The sequence below is a fragment of the Benincasa hispida genome, chromosome 4 (assembly GCF_027475165.1).
Source record: "Benincasa hispida cultivar pf3 chromosome 4, pf3_genome.v1.1, whole genome shotgun sequence".
Taxonomy (NCBI): Eukaryota; Viridiplantae; Streptophyta; class Magnoliopsida; order Cucurbitales; family Cucurbitaceae; genus Benincasa; species Benincasa hispida.
This window is the reverse complement of record NC_143481.1, coordinates 46752144-46777021: the sequence shown is the minus strand read 5'-3', so window position 1 is coordinate 46777021 and position 24878 is coordinate 46752144. Positions and strand designations below refer to the sequence as shown.

Here is a 24878-nt window from a genome sequence, read left to right as displayed (position 1 = left end):
GTTAAATACTTCATAAACCATATTTATGAACTTCATGCAATTGAAAAAAGTTAGTAGTTTTTCCTGAAAAATCCTCTTACTCTCAAATCTCTCAAACCCTTTCAATATCTTTCTCAATTGAGAGTTTCCACCTCTTATTCCAAGGCTAAGAATAGTAGAGAACATTCTATTGGAAGTCTACTACTAGTTTTAAAGGTCAATTTCATGGAGTCGAGCAAGGATTAGAAGGGATTCATCAAAGGTATACTTCTTATGAAACTCTTTCTTATGCAAAATCTATTTTTGCATGGTTTTAAACTCAAATTAAGTGTAATTAGAGTGCTTATTGATTATGTTTGCTTCCGCATTGTGCATATTTAATCCATCAATTGGTATCAAAACATGATTTATGCACTTAATTAACATTAATTTGAGTTTGATGGGTGAATTTCTAGCATTGCATGTTTGGTGACTGATATAGATTTTCAATCAACTTTGGCATTAGATTTCTTTTTGTTTCAAGTGTTTAATTTTTAACTGGCTCTTGGTTTATGAGCCTTAATGTTGATTAGGGGTCTGTAATTTTATAAGAGTTAATATAGTTGAAACTAGATTGTATTTGAAGAAAGAAGCAAGCAAGCTCAGCTGAAAAAACTGGAGAAGACGCTTCTGCCAGGTAGCATTATGATGCTACCCAGATAGCATTAGAACACTGGGATGGAGTGTTGCGATGCTGCTCATCCCAGCCTAGAAATGCGCACGTCTGTCAAGTGGTTTGCGGGAATGGTTCGGTACAACTAGTTCGATGGCCTGGGGTCTGGTTCAACCTTGTTTGGACTGGTTCTGCCTCTTTTGGAGCTTTGGACGGCCAGTTCAGGAGGTTCAAGTTCAGTTCGAGGTGGTTCGAGCGATCTAGAGGCTTCCTTAAATTGTTTTTTAATTTATTATTGTAATAATTTAATTATTGCTTGCTTAGGATGCCAAAGTTGAACTATATCAAGTGTTGTTTCAATATCTTATGCATGTGATGTATGGTATATTTAAATTAGACATGTATGTGCATATTGTATGCCACGTAGATTTAAAATCCCACTATAGGAAAACATGGTTCATGCATTGATATATGTTATAAATTAGTTATAATGTATATAGTATGCATGATTAGGGTTTCTAAAGTTTAATATAAGTGTTATATTAAAGCTTGAATGGCTTTGATGAATGTTATGAATGGAAGCATGTCTATTGTTTTATAAGTTGTTATAAAATGTTGGATTAGACATTAAAATACATAACAAAGATAAGTTGCATGCTCACTTAGATTACAACTTGTTTAATAGTTAAAATAGGTCGTTATCTTATAAAATATGGTTACAAACTCATCCGGTATATAATCCTATCTAAGGCTAGAGGTATTTAAGTTAACGATCTACTAAACACCTACTATCTTGGGATTATGGTCGAATAAATGAGCATTGTTAACCAGTTTTATGAGCTTGCGTGACCGATGTGAGGTAATAAAATGGTTTTATCACCTAGATATCGTAGGTTAAATCCAAATATAAGAGTTATGTTTGGAAAAATCACATAGACTTAGGATGTTTATTGGTAGAAATATTCCTAAGTACAAAAGATACACAATATTTTAAAATACTTTAGCAGGAAATTAATAATATATATGATATATTATTCTTAGCTCTCCCATCCTTAAGAGTTCACACCATGGGATCCATGCTCGGTTTTGTGTCGATTTTACCGCGACTCTCCATTTGGAAAGTGTTTGTATGGGTCGATATCAAGTTGAATGGGGGAAGTAGTTCATAGTAAGTGGGTGCAGGATATGTGTCATCATATCCTACGGTCTCTTCCATTAGTTTGAATCGTGAGATTCCTATGTTGCGTCTACTGTCATTTTTAGGTGGCACTAAGTAGTCGTCGTTGCGATGATCCCATTGGAGGGTCGTAACATAGGATTTGGAACAACCAAAACTTTAGAAATGAATAGGGTTTCTTAGTTTCAGTTTGATCATTGTCTTCCTATTTTGTGGCATATTTATACTGTATGAAATTTGAAAATGGAAGGTCACACTTACAAAAATTACTAAGTGTTAATATGTTCTTGACCTAAAACTGTAACTAAATGACTATAGGGATAAGAGTTATTCTGAATATAGTATTTGGTTAAGAATGTCTTGTTTTAGTGAAAGAGTATTTGACTGCCCCTTGGTAGCATTTATTCTAACTCACTAAAGTATCGTTGCAAATAAATAAAGAAATACGGGTACTTTATTGCTTTTGCTAAAATCGGGATTTAGATGCAATTTACTTATAGAACTTGTTTAAGTTTCAGCATGTCAAACTCGATTTTACAACTCTTAGCTTTCAACAAATTCAATAGAGAGGGTTATTTGAATTGAAAGTCGAACATAAACACAATATTAGTAGTTGACGATTTGAGATTTGTTTTAACGAAGGAATGTCCTCCTCTTCCTAATTCTAATGCAGTCCAAAATTTTTGGGATAGCTATGATAGGTGGGTTCGGGCAAATAAAAAAGCTCGAGCCTATATTTTGGCAAGCCTATCTAATGTGGTTACCAAAAAGCATGAAATCATGGTCACTGCAAAAGAGATCATGGAATCGTTTGTTAGGTTTTTAAATAATATATATTTTCCATGTTAAGTCCCCCAAACATGTGTTGATTATTTGCTTTAATTGCCAATTTTGTAGGATTAAACAATCCTTGAAGTATTTTGGAGTCATTACAAGAAAATTGTGCCAAAAAGATAAAAATGACCAAGAAAATCAACAAATTGAAGAGAATCGAGTAAACACCCAGGAGAACATCGAGTAAGGTTGTTGGATCATCAACCATTGATTATTTAGCAAAATGCTGTCAAATAGCATCGAATAAAGACTATTGAGTACTCAACCATCTTTCATCGAGTCATCGAGTTTTGTCTAACTCATCTTCCATCGAGTTAAAGCAATTGAGTAAAGAGCATCCCGAGCGTCGAGTTTCATGTAATTACTTTCTTTTAAATGTTCGTGCTAAGATTTAGAATAAAATTGATTAAGATTGAATTGAAAAATCAAGATTAATCAATTTTTGTATGCAAAAATTACATGGTTCTATAACAAAATTATAATTGTAGTTGCAAGAATTAGTAGTCTTGATAGAAAATGTAGACTTCTTTTCCACTTTTCTTTAAAGAATCTATTAACTCAAAACATTCATGTAATCAATCTTGAATTTTCAATCTTTTGATTTCAAGATTGGAATAGTTAAGAAAACCCATGAGTTCAATGCAATTTATGGATTAGTTGTGAAATGTTTTTAGGAAGCAATTAAGACCTAGATTAGGGTTAATTGTGAAATTAGTTAATTAGGGCATTAGAAATTTATTCTCAATGAATTATTGAATAATCTAGATAGAATTTCCTAGTTATATAAAAAAATTTCCTAGTTATATAAAATCCCCAAGATTTCATTTGCGTTGAATTTTATTTCACAATCTCCTCCTTATTTCTCTCATCAATAAATTTCCTATATTAATTCTTGTCTTTTGCTTAGTTAGTTTCTTTTAGTTCTTCAAACAAACAAACCCCATTTAATCTTTTACAATTAGGAATTCAAATAGTCAATTTTTGGGCCAATTATTTGTGGTTCTCTTGAGATCGACCTCCTATTTCCTCTATTACTGCGTGTTAGTTCTAGTTGTAGTAAAAATTTAAATAAACTTCATTTTTTTTGGGTAGATAGAATTAACGACACATACTTTACACCGAACAAATTGGCGCCATTGTTAGGGAGCCGTGCAATTGGCCTTTTAGAATTTTGAATTCCTTCTTAAAAGAAAATAAATAAAAATTCATTAAAAAATAGTTAGTTCATTTTAAGCTTTCCTTTTGTGTATGACCTGCTCCTCTCAGAGTTTGCTTTGTGGTTTGATTTTAGATATTGACCGTGAGGAAAGAAGATTATGAAGGCAAAGTGCTAGAAAAGAGCAAGAAGTATTTGAAGAGTTTGATCACGAAGAAGAACAACCACAACCAAACATCATGGGCGACGCAAGAGAACAAACTTTGCGCGAGCTAGCGGAACCAGATTATAATCAACAACCTCTTTGCATTGTATACCCAGAGACAACTGTCCCATTTGAACTCAAACCGGGGCTAGTACATTTTCTTCCAACTTTCAGAGCGCAACCCAATGAAGTTCCTCATAAGCATATTAAGGAGTTCCACCTTGTTTGTCACGGGATGCGTCCTCATGGAGTGACACAAGAGCAACTCAACCTTAGAGCCTTCCCGTTCTTCTTGAAGGATGTGGCTAAGGATTGGCTATACTACCTATCAACGGGTTCTATTAGTACGTAGAGTGGGTTAAAAAAGAAGTTTTTAGAAAAATTCTTTCCATCATCTAAAGCTCATAACATAAGAAAAAATATTTATTGAATTAAACAAAGTGTAGGAGAGTCTTTATATGAATATTGGGAAAGATATAAACATTCATGTGCATCTTTTCCACACCATCAAATTTCTGAGCAATATCTAATTCAATACTTCTATTCAGGTTTACTCCCATCTGAGATAAACAATATAGATGCGGCCGCCGGTGGAGCTCTAACAAACAAAACACCAACCGAAGCAAACCAACTCATATCAACCATAGCGGAGAACTCTCAGAATTTCGGGACAAGGACTCCTGATAACTCTATTGTTCAATCTAGTGAGGTAAGTGAGCATAGATCACAAGTATCTAATCTAGTTTATCTTTTTACTTAGGTAGCCCAAGGAGGCCTTCCTGAAGTAACACCGTGTTGGGCATGTGGATTAGTCAGTTACAATTCTAAGGCTTGTTAATAGAACCCATGGGAAAACATATAGTCAAGGATGGAGAGATCATCCCAATTTCAACTGGGGATCTCAAGGGCTATATGAGAACCTATTGCCAATAGTGGAAAATATATTGAGAGAAAGTACCATCTCATCAGAGAGACAGTACACCAAGGAGACGTGATCAATCACAAAGATAGCCTCTGAAGACAACCTTGTTAATCCATTTACCAAGGCCCTCTCGGCTAAAGTGTTCAAGGGCCACCTGGTTGGACTAGGACTCCGAGCAACATAATCTAGGGCAAGTGGGAGAATATCTATGGTATTAGAGATACCCTAGTTTATTGTATTTTTCCTTTTATGTTTCTCAACATTGTATTGTATATATTTATTATCACTGTTATGATATTCTATCCCTTGATCTTATTGTAAAGTGTGCTATAATTTTATTTTGTGCATAGCCTGTATGTTTTCATTTCTTGTACTATAATTGTGTATGTTGAAATACGAATAAAATTTGGAACGATCATTCCGCTGCTCATGGAAATCCTCATATCCAATTTTCTTTACAGAGAACTCTATAAATAGAGAAGCACTCCCCATTTATGGGGTTCAAAAATTCAACATTCCAGAAGACCCAAAGAGAATTCTCCCAACAATTAGAAGACGCCCAGACTCTTGAAGTTGACAACATTTGAAGACGGAAGTCCTTTACAAATACAAGAATTCTGACCACACTTGAAGACTGAAGTCCTTTGAAGATACAATTATTTCAAGACTCCAAGCTCAAGAACTTCCACACACTCCACTTCTATACATCAAGCATACGCAAGATATATTTGTCCTGTTTCTCATTGGTTATTTGACTTAGATGTTTTAGGTACCTTAAATCCTTATGGGATTCTCATATAAATAAGATTAACAAAAGATCCATATAAATATGTTGTGACTACATTCATAAGATGCATGTCCAGATTTTCATACAAAGTCATATCAATTAAATATCTTGATATAATTGCATCCACTACCAAAGAATACGTTTCTTCATAATCAATACCAAGTCTTTGTGAAAAACCTTGTGCAATTAGTCTTGCTTTATATCTTGTCACCTCATTATTTTCATTTCTTTTCCTCACAAATACCCATTTGTATCCCACAGGTTTGACACCTTCTAGTGTTCGGACTACTGGTCAAAATACCCAACGTTTTGAAATTGAATTTAATTCTACCTTGATTGCTTCTTTCCACTGAAGCTAATCTTTTCTGTGTCAACATTCTTCAACAGATTTTGGTTTATGATCCTCATTTTTAGATATAATATAAGAGCAACACTGCACATAAAAATGTCTTCAATAACTATATTAGTTCCGTTCCATCGTTTTCCTGTCATGACATAGTTTATTGAAATCTCATTATCTTTAGGTGTTTCACCTTCCTCACTAGTCATATTAAAGATTTCTTCATGAGTATTTACTTCCTCAATCAAGTTTTATTGATTATTAATTATTTTTCTTTTTTTGAGGATTTTTATCTTTGAAACCCATTGGTCTACCATGCTTCTTGCATGTTTTAGAGTCATTAGTGACAACTTGCTGTGTTGGGATATCAATATTTAATGGAACATTTGCAGCTGGTATATGTGATTTAGTTACTTTCTTTGTATCTATAAATGCAACTGATAACTGATTTGCTATATTATCCAAATCAATTATCTTTTGAACTTCAAGTTCACAATGATCTATATAGGTATCTAAATAAGACAATAACAATGCATTCCATGTAATTTCTTTTTAAACTTTTTAATTACTCCCTGTAGTGTTGAAAATTTTGTCTCATTAAAATGACAATCAACCTTGTGCAATTAGTCTTGCTATAATTAAATATCTTAATATAATTGCATCCACTATCAGAGAATATGTTTCCTCATAATCAATACCAAGTCTTTGTGAAAAACGTTGTGCAATTAGTTTTGCTTTATATCTTGTCACCTCATTATTTTCATTTATTTTCCTCACAAATACCCATTTGTATCCCACAGGTTTGACACCTTCTAGTGTTCGGACTACTAGTCCAAAAACCCAACGTTTTGAAAGTGAATTTAATTCTACCTTGATTGCTTCTTTTCACTGAAGCTAATCTTTTCTGTGTCGAAATTCTTCAACAGATTTTGGTTTATGATCCTCATTTTTAGATATAATATAAGATCAACATTGTACATAAAAATATCTTCAATAACTATATTAGTTCAGTTCCATCGTTTTCCTATTATGGCATAGTTTATTGAAATCTCATTATTATCTTTAGGTATTTCACCTTCCTCACTACTCATTAGTGACAACTTGCTGTGTTGGGATATCAGTTTTTAATGGAACATTTGCAGCTGGTATATGTGATTTAGTTACTTTCTTTGTATCTGATAATTGATTTTCTATATTTTGTAAATCAATTATCTTTTGAACTTCAAGTTCACAATGATTTGTATAGGTATCTAAATGATACAATAACAGTGCATTCCATGTAATTTCTTTTTGATTGGAAATTTTGTCTCATTAAAATGACAATCAACAAACCGTGTAGTAAATACATCACTCGTCATTGTTTCAAGATGTTTAATAATTGATAGGGAATCATATCCAATATATATTCCTAGCCTCCTTTAAGGAACAATCTTAGTGCATTGTGGTAAAACAATTGAAACATATATTGCATATCCAAAAATTCTAGATGAGAAATATTTGGCTCATAACCATAAGCTAATTGTAATGGCGAGTACTTATGATAAGCTACTGGCCTAATACGTACAAGTGACATTGCATGCAAAATGGAATGTCCCCATACAGATGAAGGAAGCTTAGCTCTCATAAGTAATTGTCTTGCAATTAATTGAAAACGTTTTATAAATGATCATCCTAAACCATTTTGTGTATGAACATGAGCTACAAGATATTCAATACTTATCCCAATTGACATACAATAATTATCAAAAGATTGGGATGTAAATTCACAAGCATCATCATGACGAAAGGTCTTAATTGTATAATTAGGAAATTGTGCTCTTAACTTAATTATTTGTGCATGTAATCTTGCAAATACATGAATTAGACTTGATAATAAGCACAGTGTGATCATCTGCTGGATGCGTCTATTAGTACAAAAAATATCTAAATGGTCCACTTGGTGGGTTAATAGGTCCACATATATCATAACGAATTCGTTCTAAAAATGCAGGTGATTCAGTCCCCACTTTAACTGGTGATGGTCTTATGACTAGTTTGCCTTTTGAGCAGGCATCACATGATAAATCACTAGATTGAAGAGTCTTCTAGCTCTTCGATGGATGTCCATTTGAATTCTCAATATTTTTTCTCATCATTATAGACCTTGAATGATCCAATCTGTCATGGAAAATAGAAAATATATATGATTAATAAACTTCGGTTCATTGTTGCATATGTTTCAATTACTCGTTTATGAGTATAATATAATCGAGAAGATAAAGTAGGTCACTCTTCCAGTATACGTTTTTCATATGAGACTGTAGATATGATATAAAGATACTCCATATTATTCTTTTTATCAGTCTCAATATGATAATAATTGCAATGTAGATCTTTAAGGATGGAGTTAGCATGAAATTAGTGGAAGCAATCAAGATCGTTAAGCACTATAATTCAATCAATTTTAGCATCTAAGGAAGCATGTTTAAGACCTAAAACAGGGTTTCAGGACATTAACCTTTAAAGAACTCTTCAATCTTTAAATCTAGCTTGATTCTTCAGTACTCCAGATGCTGATAGACCATCATTTGATCTTTCCCATTATCCTCTAGGACCATAGATTGGAAAGTAGATTTCAAAATGAGTTGGAATTGAAGGAAAACTTAGAGAGAAAATACAGGTTCTTTTCTACAAAGTTGAAGAACCCTTGTTTAACAAAAATTGCAGAGAATTTTCAATAGCTTCTCTTCCATTCAACATAAATTGGACCGTTTTTGTTCAATTTCAGCATGCAATTCTTTTGCACCCGAAACTGACACCTAAAAAATCATGCAAATTGGAAGAAGGTGGTGTTCAAAGTGGGGGTAAACCCACTAAATAGATTTTTCTAATTTAAAATTGAATTTCAAATTAAAATTAAAATTAAAATTTTCTTTTAATTTTGAAACTAATTTTCAAAATTAATTAAAAAATTCAATTTATAAAATATTAATTCTACGATTAATATCAAATAAATTTTCACTAGTTTTATACCAAATTAATTCAAAAATTAATTTCAAATAAAATTAGTTAAACAGTTCAATTAATTATATTAATTTAATACCAAATATTAAATTAATTAAACAATAATTCTTTAATCATGAATCCATATTTATGTAATTAATATTAAATAAATTTTAAATATTATCCAATTCTGCAATTCTGTTTAATTCGATAATTAAACGTTATCATAAATTAATGATTCCCTAAATTTGAATTTGAACGTTTCAAATTTTCTCATCACACTATACTCAGGTTTAATCTATATGTAAGCTAGTAGGAGGACCTAATGGACCTACACATCATGGGCTTCAACGATCTGAGATTACGTGGCTCAACACTTTAACATAATTAACCGACATTCGTTAGCTACTAGACTACTCCACTAAAACCCAGTAGTTGCACTCCCCTCACTGTTGATGTATTTATGTGCACTCAATATAACAATAATTAGTTGAATACCTTTCATAGGTTGTTCGTAATAACGACTAGTCAAAAGTTGTTTTACCCCTGTGATTATATCTTATTCTTTAAGTCCCACTGATCCTTTAATGAACAATTGGTTTGCGATCCAATCACCAAAACGGTCCCTCTTGGGTCAATCAGAGGGCGGGGCCTCTTGTTTAAGACCCAAAATCAACACTTAAGGGAACAACCTGTCTACTATCCCTAAAAGTGGGTAAAAGTGAATTCCATCTTGCACCTTATGTCCCTAGCTATCTACTCGATCTTATCTCTCGATTGGGGTCTTATTGAGCCGACTTTGTTGAGCCAACCCTCATCCATGCAAATCTAAGGATAATCACGAATATAAATGAGTTCATAGTTAGCTCAGAATTAAGGTCAAGTTACCTAGGTCATTATTTTGAAATAGCCAGTCTTAAACAGTAAACAACGTTATAAAGTAAGAGTGACTTATTTCTTGGTCCGGTCTTATAAAAACTCTTTGTATAGGACGCTCCACTCGCATGTCTCCATATGAACAATTGAGGATCACATCATTTATACCAAATACAAAGTAGGTTGCATCCAATTGTGTTTCTAGAATAAGATACCTATCCTTATCCATATACTTATAGACCGTTTCAACTATCTTCTCGAACTTCATCCACTTTTATGTCTCCACATAAACTCCAAGTACTCATGTAATAGCCATGGATCTTAGTTTATTGTATTAAGTTCAATTTATATATTCAATAACAACTTTATTTAATAAACTTTAATAACTTCTTTATTGCAAATAGAATATGTATAATTTTATAAATTTCAAGTTTTAGGACATACAACCCAACAAACTCAAATTTTGATTAAAACTGCAGTGAGTTTACATATATTTAAATATATACAATGTTGAATATGAGAGAATAAATATAATAAACTAGGGCATTAGATACCTTGTATTTAAAACTAAGTAGATTTCTCATTGATTGACTAGAGAACAATGCATTATCAATTGTAAATTTTGTTCTTCTAGTCAAAATAATATTTGCTTTTTCAAACCATTCAATTAGGTTTGCAGAGCCTGATATTGTATGGACTTTTTCTTCCAGCATTGTCAGTTTGGAAAAATATTTTTTACTTGTAAGTATTGTATGTGTAGTTGCACTGTCTGCCAGACAGATCTTCTTTACTAATTTTTTAGTCAACCAACATATGAAAATGATCCATATTTCATCATTAAAGAAAGTAATTACAACAAGAAAAACAACATTTGAAATATACAAAGGTTAACAACTACTAAGAGGAAAAACATGAGGATGAATAAAAAACAATATTAAGTCTAGATATTTTCAAAGTCCAAGGAAACACTTGATATTCAATCAATTTTGCCGATTTTCTTTTCAAGAGATTCAAAGAAGCCCACCACATCCAAATTTTTCATATGGGATGAGTCCAATATATCTTTATCCTAGTATGCAAAATTTGTTTCCACATTTTTCTCTTTTTCCTTCAGGGATGTTTGATAGAGACCAACCAAGTGTTTTGACGTATGATATGCATGTGACCAATGCCTAGTCATTTAGCATCAGAAGCATTTATTTTCAACACTTTTTAAACTCTTCTTTTGTGGACTTGTTCTTTTGTGATCATCATTTTGTGTGGTTCTTTCGAAATTTGAATGAGTAGAACAACCACTACGATATTTCTTCCTCTCCCATGGTTACGACCTTGACCACGACCACGACCACGACCTTGATCATGATTATTATTAAAATTCACAGCATTCACTTCAAGAAACAGTGTCATTCCAATTGGTTGAAATTCATAATTTTTCATCAGTAACTCGTTATTTTGTTCGGTCACGAGAAGGCATGAAATTAGTTCAAAATATTATTTCAAAACTTTCTCTTGATATTGTTGTTGTAGGAGCATATGCGAGACATAAAATGTAGAAAATATCTTTTCCAACATATCAACATCAGTAATTTTCTCTCCATATAACAACAATTTCAAACTGATTTTAAATAATGCCGTATTGTAATAATTTATTAATTTAAAATTTTGTAGCCTCAAATGCATCCACTCATAACGAGCTTTAGAAAGAACAACTGCTTTTTGATGATCAAACTTTAATTTTTTCACAAGATACAAGGATCTTTTATTATAAGATACTCTATTTTCAATCCCTTGTGGGGATGATGACGAAGGAAAATCATAGCTTTTGCTTTGTCTTGACTAGATGTCGTATTTCTTTCTCTAATAGTCTCTCCAAGATTCATAACATCCAGGTGGATTTTGGCATCAAGCACCCATGGCAAATAATTTTTATCGTTAATATCAAAAGTGAAAAATTCTAATTTTGTGAGATTTGTCATGACAGCACTATCATAAAATATTGTATTGATATTAGAAATTTAACAGATATTAAATATGCAAAATAACATTAAATCTATAATTATAACGAAGAGTATAAATTGAATAACAAAGAGGAAAAAAACTGACATACCTTTATAACCTACATTTGGTGGAGAAAGCAATAGGAGCTCTGGCTAATAACGTGTAATGAATTTGAAGAGAAAAACGAGGCACAACTGGAATACGAATATCGAAAAAATAATATTAAAATATTAAATAAATAAATAAAATAACTAAATAACTAAATTTGGAATAAATAAAGAAAGTGATAGAAAATAAGAAATTCTGCCAAAAATCTTCACTTTCTCCAAAATTCATGAAATTTCAACGAATGTATGTGTATCTACAAAATCTACAACTGACCACTTATTTATAGAGAATTTTGGCAAATAGGAAGTGGCACATTTTGACACTATGCATAGGTGACTAGATCACACATGACCAACACATGTGTTAATGAAAAAATAATACTTGGCATTGGACACTAAACATGGGCATCTAACACTTATTTATAATACTTACAATAATTTATATTTTCTTTTATAAACATATTATCTTTCTATTTCATTAGTTTTATTTAAATATATTTTCTTATATTCTTAAACTTAAATTAAAATTAAATTACTAATGTTAAATTTAATTAATTAAAATTTATAAATATTATATTATAATTAATATGACATTCATTAAATATATTAATTGATTAATTAATTAATTTTAATAATAAATTACTCAATTTTTGAATATTTATAATTAAATGTATTATTGATTCTTAATAAATTAATTTATATCAATACGTTGAATGATATTTACTTCTTAACTAATTAATCTATTAAAATTATAAAGATTTTCAAGCTTAATGTTATAAATCAAATACAAACATAACTTTTATTCATAAAATTATAAAGCATTTGTCATGTACAATAAAATACAATCATCTTTGATTCTCACATATAGTATTCCCAGACATCCTTTCTGAGATATCTTTATTCACAGATATGTATAAAACCTTAAACCAAACCATCCATTCATCGAATTTTGTTTCAAAACATTTGCTCTGTTCTTGACATTTGTAAAAATTTTTAAAAATGTTTTTCAAATTTAAAAAATAGGAAACTCAATGGGATATTAACATAATTTTGCTTTTCAAAAAACTAAAAATAAAAGTTAAAACCTAATAACCAAATGAATGTCAAATAACCCCTTACATAGAGACAAAAATGGATATCAAACAGAGAAAAAAAAAGTTTCAATCTTTTAAAAGTAGTTTTGGATAACAAATAACGTTCACCTTCTAATAAAATCAAATGAGTTTAAAACTATGGAAAAATATCAAATTTTTTTAGAGAAATAGTAAAAAAAACACTGATAGATACTGATAGACTTCTATTAGTTTTTATCACTTTTATACACTTATAGACTTCTATCAAGTTTTATAAAAAAAAATTAAAAATTTACTATTTTGTGTAAATAGTTTTCCTTATTTTTATATTTTTTGAAAATCGTCTTAAAATTACTTTCTCAAGAAAACTTTAAAGTTAATTCCTTTAAAAATCAAGAATCACTTTATACAATTACTTCATAACAATGACATAGAAAAACAAATTCCTCCAAGTGTTCAGTTGTTACTTTTGTACATAAAAAAAATGGGACAAAAATCATATTTAAGAAAACTAGTTATAATCGAACAAAGGAGTATTTAATAGAAAATAGATGTCCATTGCTAAGTGTCCCAAAGGCCACGTGTCACTATTCATATTGTCCATGTGCCATATAGTTATTCATGCTGTCCATGTAAGTCCACATCTTACTTGTCACTTTGCCTATAAATGGTGACATTTGATGGATCTTAAGAACACACCTACATTAGTGAGAATTCTACTTTTATCAATTTCCATATTATCCAATTTCATGATTTTTGTTATTTTATGTTTTAGTTACTTTATTTTATAATTTTAGTTTTTATCGATTTATTATTATTATATTATATTTTTCATATCCGTATTGTCATTGTGCTCCTCAATTTTCATAACATGTTATCAGCACGAGTTCCTGTCGTTTTCCCCACTAAAGATAGGTCCTAAAGATATGTCGATTTTTCTCTCTTCGTTATAATTAATAAATTTAATGTTATTTTCCATATTCAATATCTATTAAATTTCTAACATGAGTACAATATTTTATGATAGTGTTGCCATGACAAATCTCACAAAATTAGAATTTTTCGCCCTTGATATTAACGACAATAATTATTTGTCATGGGTATTTGATACCAAAATCCATCTGGATGCTATAAATCTTGGGGAGACTATTAAAGAAGAAAATATGACCTCCAGTCAAGACAAAGCAAAAGCTATGATTTTCCTTCATCATTATATCCATGAGGGATTGAAAATGAAGTATCTTACAATAAAAGATCCTCGTATCTCGTGGAAAAATTTAAAAGAAAGGTATGATCATTAAAAAATAGTTATTCTTCCTAAAGCTCGTTATGAGTGGATGCACTTAAGGCTACAAGATTTCAAATCAGTAAGTGATTATAACTTCGCATTATTTAAAATCAGTTCAAAATTGTTGTTATGCGGAGAGAAAATTATTGATGCTAATATGTTAGAGAAAACATTTTCTACAATTCATGTCTCAAATATGCTCCTACAACAGCAATATCAAGAGAAATGTATTAAACAATATTCTGAATTAATTTCATGTCTTCTCGTGATCGAACAAAATAACGAGTTATTGATGAAAAATTATAAATCACGTCCAACCGGAACAACACTATTCCCTGATGTGAATACTGTGAATTTTAATAATAATCGTGGTCGAGATTGTGGTCGCGGTCGAGGTCGTGGCAGAGGAAGACGTAATTATTATTTTCATGGTGGTCGTTCTAATCATTTTGATTTCGAAAGAATCACACAAAATGATGATCACAAAGGAAAATTTCCACATGATAAAATAAAAAAGAGTGTTCAAAATAAATGCTTCCGATGCGGAATGACTGGGCATTGGTCACGTACCTATCGTATGTCAAAATACTTATTTAACCTCTATCAAGCCTCCTTGAAGGAAAAAGAGGAAAATGTGGAAACAAATTTTGCATACCAGGATAACATATTTGACCCATCCCATATGACAAATTTGGATGTGGCGGACTTCTTTGAATCTTCTGAAGAGAAGATTGACACAGTTGGTGGCACATCAAGTGTTTTTTTTGTTTACTTTGAGAATATCTAGACTTAATGTTGTTGTTTTCTTTTATTTGTCTTCATGTTTTTTTAGTTACTTTTATATATTTTAAGTGTTGTTTTTCTTATTGTAATTATCTTTTTTTTTCAATGAAGAAACATAGATCATTTTCATATGTTGGGTGTTTAAAAAATGAGCAAAGAAGATCTATATCTGACAAACAGTGCAACTACACATACAATACTTACAAATAAAAACTGTTTTTCCAAATTTACAATGCTGAAAGCAAAAGTAAATACAATATCAAGTTCTGCAAACTTGATCAAAGATTTTGGAAAAGAAGATATTATTTTGCCTAGAGGAACAAAATTTACAATTAACAATGCATAGTTCTCTAGTCAATCAAAGAGAAATCTTCAAAGTTTTAAAGACATACATTGCAATGGTTATAATATTGAGATTGATAGTAAGAATAATGTGGAATATCTATACATCATATCCACCGTCTCAAATGAAAAATGTATATTAGAAGAGTTGTCTACTTTATCTTCTGGATTGTATTATACTCATATACGAGTAATTGAAACATATGCAACAATGAACCTGAAGTTCATGAATCAAGACATATTTATAATTTGGCATAACCGATTTATCTAGGATATATAATGATAAGAATAATTATTGAAAATTCAAATGGACACCCATTGAAGAACTATAAGATTATTCAATATAATGAATTATCATGTGATGTTTGCTCTCAAGGAAAATTGATAATTAGACCATCACAATCTAAAGTGGGGACTGAATCACCCGCATTTTTAGAGTGAATTCAGGGTGATATATGTGGACCCATTAACTCACCAAGTGGAACATTTAGATATTTTATGGTATTAATAGATGCATCCAATAGATAGAGACACGTATGTTTATTATCAAGTCGACTTCTTGCATTTGCAAGATTAATTGCTCAAATAATTAAGTTAAGAATACAATTTCTTGATTATACAATTAAGACTATTCGTCTTGATAATGCTGGTGAATTTACATCCCAAGCTTTTGATAATTATTGTATGTCAATTGGGATAAGTGTTCAACATCCTGTAGCTCATGTTCATACATAAAATGGTTTAGCAGAATCATTTATAAAACAATTAATTACAAGACCATTACTTATGAGAGCTAAGCTTCCTTCATCTGTATGGGGACATGCTATTTTGCATGTAGCATCACTTGTACGCATTATACCAGTATCTTATCATAAGTACTCGCTATTACAATTACTTTATGATCATAAGGCAAACATTTCCTATCTGGGAATTTTTTGATGTACAGTATATGTTCCAGTTGCTCCATCACAACACACTAAGATGGGTCATCAAAGTAAGTTAGGAATATATGTTGGATATGATTCCCCATCAATTATTAAATATCTTGAGCCCCTTACGGGTGATGTATTTACTGCACGATTTGTTGATTGTCATTTTAATGAGACAAATTTTCCAACATTAGGGAGAGGAATGAAGAAGTTGGAAAAAGAAATTATATGGAATGCATCGTTATTGTCTCAGTACAGATTAATGTGAACTTAAAGTTTAGAAATTAATTCATTTTCAAAATATAACAAATCAATTACCAAATGTATTTATAGATGCAAAGAAAGTAACTAAGTCACATATACCAATTGCAAATATTCCATAAAAAATTGATATCACAATACAACAAGTTGTCAATAATGAGTCTGCAACACGCCATAAGTGTGGTAAACTAATGGGTTTCAAAGATAAAAATCCTCGAAAATGAAAAATAATTAATAGTGAAAAAGACTTGGTTGTGGATATAAATACCCTTAAATAAACCCTTGACATGACTAGTGAGGAAGGTGAAATGCTTAAAAATAATAATGAAATTTCAATATACTATGTCATAACAAGAAAAAGATGGAATCGAACTAATATACTTATTGAAGATGTTTTTGCGTATAATATTGCTCTTGAAATTATATATGAAAATGAGTATCTAGAACCAAAATCTGTTGAAGAATGTCGACATAGAAAAGATTAGCTTCAGTAGAAAGAAGCAATCGAGATAAAATTAAACTGACTTTCAAAACGTCAGGTTTATGGATCTGTAGTCCGAACACTAGAAGGTGTTAAACCTGTGGGATACAAATGGGTATTTGTGAGGAAAAGAAATGAAAATAATGAGGACATAAGATATAAAGCAAGACTAGTTGCACAAGGTTTTTCACAAAGACCTAGTATTGATTTTGAGGAGACGATGGGATTTTGCATGTGTTTTCTCTACGAAAGACTTTGGTTTTAATTTTGCAAGATTAATGCTTCCTCAAATTTTGACTAAAATATTCCACCTCATTTCTCTTTACTTTCCTTCTTTCTATAATGAAATTCCTTTATTTTCACTAACAAAACGGTCCCACAACCTGGTTCTTCAATCGGATAATAGCGGGATTTACCGTTGGTGGTGTCGATCGTGCTCAGAAGAAGAAGATTGTGGTGGAGTCTTCAAATGTTGTATTTTCTATCCCTTGGCATGCTTATTCTTGTTTTTATTGCAATTCGAATGTTGTCAATTTTATCGCTTCTGCTGTGTACGTGTTCTTTATGTTCTATCATATTTGTTGCTGACCCTTTTATAAATATGTATGCAATTTGATCTTCTGTCTTTATTGGCTTCATCTCAATTTCCTCTTGAAGTACATTTTCTCCATGAAGTGGTAATGTACCTCTACATGTTTTGTTATTGCATGGAATACTGGATTTTCAACTAAGCGAATTGCAGATTGGTTGTCGCAGTATAAAGTCACTGCACGATTAACTTCTTGGTGCAAATCCCTCATTATTTGTTTAATCCACACATTCACCTGTGCTTCCATGGCTGCTGCTCTATACTCTGCTTATGTGGTAGATAATGCAACTGTTGATTGCCTCTTGCTACATGAAGAAACTACTCCATTACCAAGTTTGAACACGTAACCAGTAGTTGATCATCGTGTATCATGATCTCTATCATAATAAGCATCGTAGAAGCCTTCTAACTTGTAATCCTCCTTTTCTTGTATAAAAGACCCTCTTCACTTGTTCCTTTTAGATATCTTAAAATTCTTCAAAATTCTTCAAAATGAAGCTTCTTCGAATTCTACACATAATGACTCGCAACTCCGATGGAATATGAGATATTAGGTCTTGTTAAGGTAAGGTAGATTAAACTACCTACCAGCTAACAATACATTGTTGAGTCTGTAAAATCTTTGCCTTCATACATGCAGAACTTTTTATTAACGTCCATCGGTGTAGATATTAGCTTACAGTCACTCATGCCATACGTTTGCAGAAGATCCTTCGCATACTTCTATTGTCCAAGGAACAATCCTTTCTCTGAGCACTCTATCTCTAATCCAAATAAATGCTTTAGTTCTCTAAGCTCTTTCATTTCGGATAGGACTAGTAGATTCTTCTTTATTTGTCAAACTTCTGCTATGTGGTCTCTTATTATGATTGTGATCTTTGAGTCTTGAGATCTGACAAATAAGCTAGAATATGTTGGAACTACTACTGCAATGAAGGATCTCTTATTCAAGAGAACCATCGAGCAGAAGCAAGATCGTTCCAAACCTATTGTGAAAGAATAAAACATTTACAAACATAGAAGAACAATTATGCATCATCGAGTAAATTACAACATGTTTACTTTTAAAAAACAAAAGGAATCGAGTGATATACCTTTGAAGAACTATTCTTCAAGTATTACCCGATCTACATAGTCAAGCGTCCCAAGAAACTCGATCATGAGCACGAACACAACGAACAACCAGTGAATTCCTCGAACTGTCTGATCCTCGAACCCAGTCGAGTAAGACTCGATCCTCGACCCTCGAATAGCAACACTCGACACTACCACTCGGTTGCCTTCGTACTCTCGGTGTGAAAATCCAGGAGGTGTAGGCTCTGTGTGAATTTGGTAGAGGGAAGAAGGATGTATACGATCGAGTTAAATGATCGAGTAAGTGGGAGAGAGACTTAAGTCCATCGTATAGACTGTGTACTCGATCATTTAGTAAACTAGAGACAATCGACTAGTAAACTCGCTTGTCGTTCACTTTCTGAAGGCTATCATATAGCTCTACTTTTCTCTCAATCGAATTTCTTGCGATTATGAAGAAATGAAAACCCTTTTCACTTTTATTCTTCAGTTATTAAAACTGAAAGAAACTTCCCACATGCAATCGGTTAATGGAGAAAATAACCAACCAACAATTATTTAATAATTGTTTTTATTATAAAAAAATATAACTAATTTATCATATTATATTTATAACCTATAGTTTTAATATCATATCATATGTAATATTTTAAAACATAGTTATGTTTCTTCTTTATTTAATATAAATCACATTTATATTAATTCCTCCAATTAACGTATTTAATACATCGAATCAATTATATCACATATAATTAAATCAATTTAATTAAATTATATATAATCAAATTCCTTCTTGTTAATTTGAACACTTCAAACTAACCCAAAAACTGAATCTCAACTTGAATCCATTGAGCAACCAAGGGGACCTTATGGACTTGTAGCTTTAAGCTCCAACGGTACGTGAATAACTGACTAAACTCTTTAATCACGATATCCACCATCTGTTAACTGTCGGGCATTCCACAAAAGATCGACAGCTATACTCTTCGCACTATAGATATATTTCTGTGTCCATTGGATATAACCAATTAACAGTACAATGACTCTTCACAAATCGCTTGTTAGTACAGTTGGGCCAATTTACCATTTTTTCCCTATAGTTACATCCATTAATTGTCGGACACTCGACTAAGTGTTGTCCATGCATTGGCCTTGCTCATTTGAGTGGTTATTTGAGCGTTGAAGGAAGAAAAAGTGTGGCCAAGAAAAAAGCTATGCGTGGGAAAGCATGCGGTAGCCAATGTTTTGAGAGGTTAGCAAAGCATGCGGCAGCCTCAAGTGTGTGCAGGCACGCTGGGCGTTGGAGTTGCGTGCGCTGGACAATCGTGTAGCAAATGAGCAGTGCTACACAATGAGGTAGACGATTGTCTAGTAAATGAGTGGTGCTACACGATGAGGTAGGTGATTGTGTAAGCGGGTGTGGATGATCTATAGCAATGTGCGAAGCTAAACGATGAGGTAGGCGATCGTGTAGCAAATGCGCGGAGCTAAAAAATGCAATAGGCGATCGTGTGGCAAAGTGCGGTTCTAGATAATGCGAAGGATCACGCTAAATGATAGCACTATTGGTAGACGATAGCGTTAAGCGATAGGGCGTTGGAACTACACGATCGACATCAGCGCTAGACGATGACGCTAAGCGATGGCGCTATGCGATAGGCATGGGTGCTAGACAATAACCGTGCTATGCTCAACGATAGTCATGCTTCACTAGACGATGGGCATCAGTGCTACACAATGAGCATCGGCACTACACGATGGGCATCAGTGTGCTATGCGTTCGGCGAGATCGTTGGGTGACAAGGATCAGCGTGAAATCACTAAACGATGAGCTAAACGATGGGGCGGTGAGCTAAACGATTAGACTGGTTTGATCGGTATTAATCACCAATTAAAATTATCAGAACTCTCTTGCATTGGATTTGACTTTGTGAAAGTTGAAGGTGTCGGGCTAACATTTAATGAGAGGCGGTGGAAAGCAGTATAAATAGGCGAGGTCGAACTTCAAACGATCAGTGTGATTAATTCCTCCATGAAAATTTAGAGTTCTTGATGTCGTTGGAAACTTCTAAGAGTCTATTTTCAGAGGTGATGCTTCCAGAAGAAGTCCTCCTCGGATTAAGGCCGAAGAAGGAGAAAAAGTACCAGAGGTTCTGTTCTCGAGTGAACCCAGGCCATCGTAAAGAATCGAGTCTCTATGACAGACCACGAAAATTCTAACGCTGAAAGTTTGAGGTAAGATTCTTGAGACGATTCTCAAAAATTTTGTAGAAGGAAATTTCTTGAGATAAGCTCTAGAATTTGAGTTATTAATTTCGTAATATGAATTAGGAATTTTATGAACAAGCAGGCAGCTGCTTGAGTTGGGTAAGCTGACAGCTTGAAAGAAACGCTTAGACAGACCAAGGGTTGAGCTTTTTCATGCATTGGACCTGCTGTGTAGCCGAGGAGATCTTGAAGTGGAGTCTTAGATGCATAAGCAGCCTTGAGGACGACCATATGCAGTTGTAAGAACACTTAGAGAGAAAAGTGTTGGTTGCATAAGTGGTATTGCGTACGTGAAGAGCGGTTGGAAGCTTTGCATGAGCCAAATGTCAAAGAAATTCCCAAGTGTCTAAACCTACAGCAAGGTGCGTTGTTGTGAAATTCATCAAAAGGGAAGGTTAAACACAAAAATTACTTAAGGGTTAGTCTCAAAAGGGAGACTTATGCTAGTCGCTAAAATATGCTTTTGTGTGCACAGGATTGAGACCAATAATAGAAGCATATCGACCATTGAGGAATAGTTTTAAAAGTTGTCAGTGACTAAATATTTACAATGTTTTATGGAAACCATGTTTTAAAGAAAGATTATTCTCATGCTAGCTAGTTTTACATAGTAATTTCCAAGCAAACCATGAGTTATGTTTTAAACGCATGCCATGTATGAAAGTTTATTGAAAAACTATTTATGTGTGTTTAAATACACCAAGCATGTGTTAGTATCTTTAAAGACATGTTTTCTATGCATTTTGCTTTACATGCTTTAAAGAGAAAGTCATTATATGACTAGTTTTACTTGAGACTCGATACCAAAGGACATTTGAGAAGGTATCCGAGCAGCTCGATACTAAAGGACAAGTTTTGAGAAGGTATCTGAGCAAAAGTACCTAAGGTATGACGGTACTTAGTTATGACCACATGCACGTTGGTAGTTAAAGTCAGAGTTTGAGCTAAAGGGTTCTCTCTTGACTAGCAGTTGACGTTAGGTTTGAACCACAACAGGGTTATTCTCAACTATGGGACAGTTTAAAGTTTTATGATGAAAACAACTTTATATGCTTTATGCTTGGAAAATATTTATACTGCAGTACCAGGTTATTGTAGAAATTTATATTTTAGCTTAATCTCTTTATTGAGACTTTTGCATGAGAATCAATTTTCTTTCTTAAGTCACTCACTGGGCTAGCAATCTCACCCCATTTTCAAATGTTTTCCTTTCCCCTAGGTAGCGGTCAAATCCTCATAAGGTAGCTCTACATTTTCTTTGTCACTAAAGGAAAAAGTTACTGTAACCCGTCTGTTCTGTGGTTACTATAAATATTGTACATATGTTACAGTTGTTCATATAAGGACTACAGCTGGGCATTGGGACTTGTGAAACTAGTAATGTAATCTCTCTAAATATGTTGTGTGTTTAAACTTAATGTATTTGGCCTAAGAGGCATCCGCTGTGTATGAGTTGCATGTTGGTATTAGAGTTATTTCCACTAGAGTTATTAGGCAGTAAGTGTCAACAAAAGGGTTGATAGCTAATGCACTCATGTTCTTTCCTAGGCTTAGAGAGTAGTCTGGGATGGGGCGTGATAGCTTGGTGTCAGAGCATAAGTTTTTGGGAAAGTTGAAGAATTAGTTGATACCCGTTGGTATCAAAGCATTGGATTTTGGGTGAAAGAGAGAGTTCATGCATTAGATTAAGTCCCATAAGTAAGTCCTTAACATGTGTACTTATTAATTAGGCAAAGATGTCGAGGAAAAGTGGCAGGTTGAGGAGGCAAACTGAAGAGAGGAATGTTGACCCTAGCAGCGGAGGCCCTGAAGTTAGACAGGACCTAGATCCGAAGGGGAAGAGAGTTAGGTGCCACGACGTTCGATGAAGCCACAAAGCTAGTAGATGTTGAGGTCTGGTTGGACTTGATTGTGAAATTTTTTAATGTTATGAGATGCCCTGAGGACCGTAAGGTTGGGTTAGCAGCATTCTTGCTGCAGAAAGAGGTTGAGAAATGGTGGAAAGTGATAGTGGCCAGAAGAAGCAGTTTAGAAGCTATGACTTGGCCTGAGTTTAGAAAAGTATTTGAGGATAAATACTACCCTAGTGCTTTTAAAGAAGTAAAGAGGGAAGAGTTTCTTAGGCTAACTCAAGGATCAATGACGGTTGCTGAGTACGAGCAAAGATTTACAGAGTTATCTCAGTATGCTCTTCTGGTTATTGCGGAAGAGAAAGAAAGATGCAGAAAATTTGAGAATGGCCTAAAAGGAAAGATACGTACACCCATTATTTCTAGAGCTAATTGGGTGAATTTCACTCAGTTAGTTGAGACCTCCATCAGAGTTGAGCGAATTGTAGCGAGGGTAGATATACTCCAGCCAGGTGCGGAGTAGTTCAGGACTCCCGGAGAAACGAGAGATAAGAGTTTTAGACCCCCATGCTCTAGACAGTCGGGTATGAGGAGTTTTAGAGGCGCGAGCCAACAGGGTTCGAGTAGAAAGAGGTCAAGACCTGCAACTGAACCGAGTGGTAGATCGGTACCAGGTTGTGCTAGCGAGTCTGTAGTCAGTACAGGAAGGAGACTACTATGCACAAACTGTGGTAAGCTCCATACAAGTGTATGTTATGGCGACATGAAGGTTTGTTTTCAGTGCGGACAAGTGGGGCACTTCAAGAAAGATTGTCCCCAGCTAGGTCATGGACCATGGGGTGAACAAATAGAAGTTACCCAAGTTGTAGACCAACCTAAAGTGACTGTAGCCAGAGGTGACGGATTCGACGCAGCTAAGCAGAAAGGGGTAGCTGGACGACCCCAACAGCAACAACAACATCAATAACAATAGCAACAAGGTCGAGCACTGTGACACACCAGGAAGTGGAAGAGGCTCCAGATGTTGTAGCTGGTACGATAACTGTATGTAATCAGTCCACTTATGTGTTATTTGATCCTGGTGTTATGCACTCATTCGTATCTAGCATGTGTGCATTGCATATAGATAGAGTGCTTAGGCGTATGAATAAGGATTTGCTTATCTCTATGCCTGTAGGAGATACTCTAGTTGTACATGAGTATTATAGGAATTGTAAAGTAATTCTTGGGAATCTGGGTTTTTGGGTTGACTTGATCCCATTAGAGTTACTAGAGTTTGATGTTATCTTCGGCATGGATATCCTAAGTAAACACTATGTCACTGTGGATTGTTTGAAGAAAAGAGATAGTGTTTTAGGAAACCAGGTGAAAAAGAGATCACCTTGGTAGGAAGTAAAAGAATACTTCCAGGAAGTCTAATATCAGCAATGAAGGCTAGAAAGCTGCTGAGTAAGGGATGTGAAGCTTATTTAGCCTATATGGTAGTTTCATAGGATATGAAGCTGAGACCTGAAAATCTACCTGTGGTACAATAGTTCCTAGATATATTCCCTGAAGAGTTACCAGGTTTACCACCTGTCAGGGAAGTTGAGATTACTATTGAATTAGTTTTGGGTACAACACCTATATCCCAGGCACCATATAGGATGGCGCCAACAGAATCAAAGGAGTTAAAAGTTCAGTTACAAGAACTTGTGAATAAGGAGTACATTAGACCTAGTGTGTCGCCTTGGGGAGCACCAGTCTTGTTTGTCAAGAAGAAAGATGGTACTCTCAGATTATGTATAGACTATAGATAGTTGAATAAGGTGACCATTAAGAATAAGTACTCGTTGCCTCGTATAGATGATCTCTTCGATCTGTTAAAGAGAGCCACAGTGTTCTTTAAGATAGAGACCAGGTTACCACCAATTGAAGTTGAAGGA

The 24878-nt window shown here is 33.4% G+C and overlaps 1 pseudogene; it reads left to right on the top strand.

Annotated features, from left to right (window-relative positions):
* Positions 1 to 14122: 14122 nt before the first annotated feature.
* On the top strand, positions 14123 to 23476 carry LOC150036763 (uncharacterized; annotated as a pseudogene).
* The last annotated feature ends 1402 nt before the right edge of the window (positions 23477 to 24878 follow it).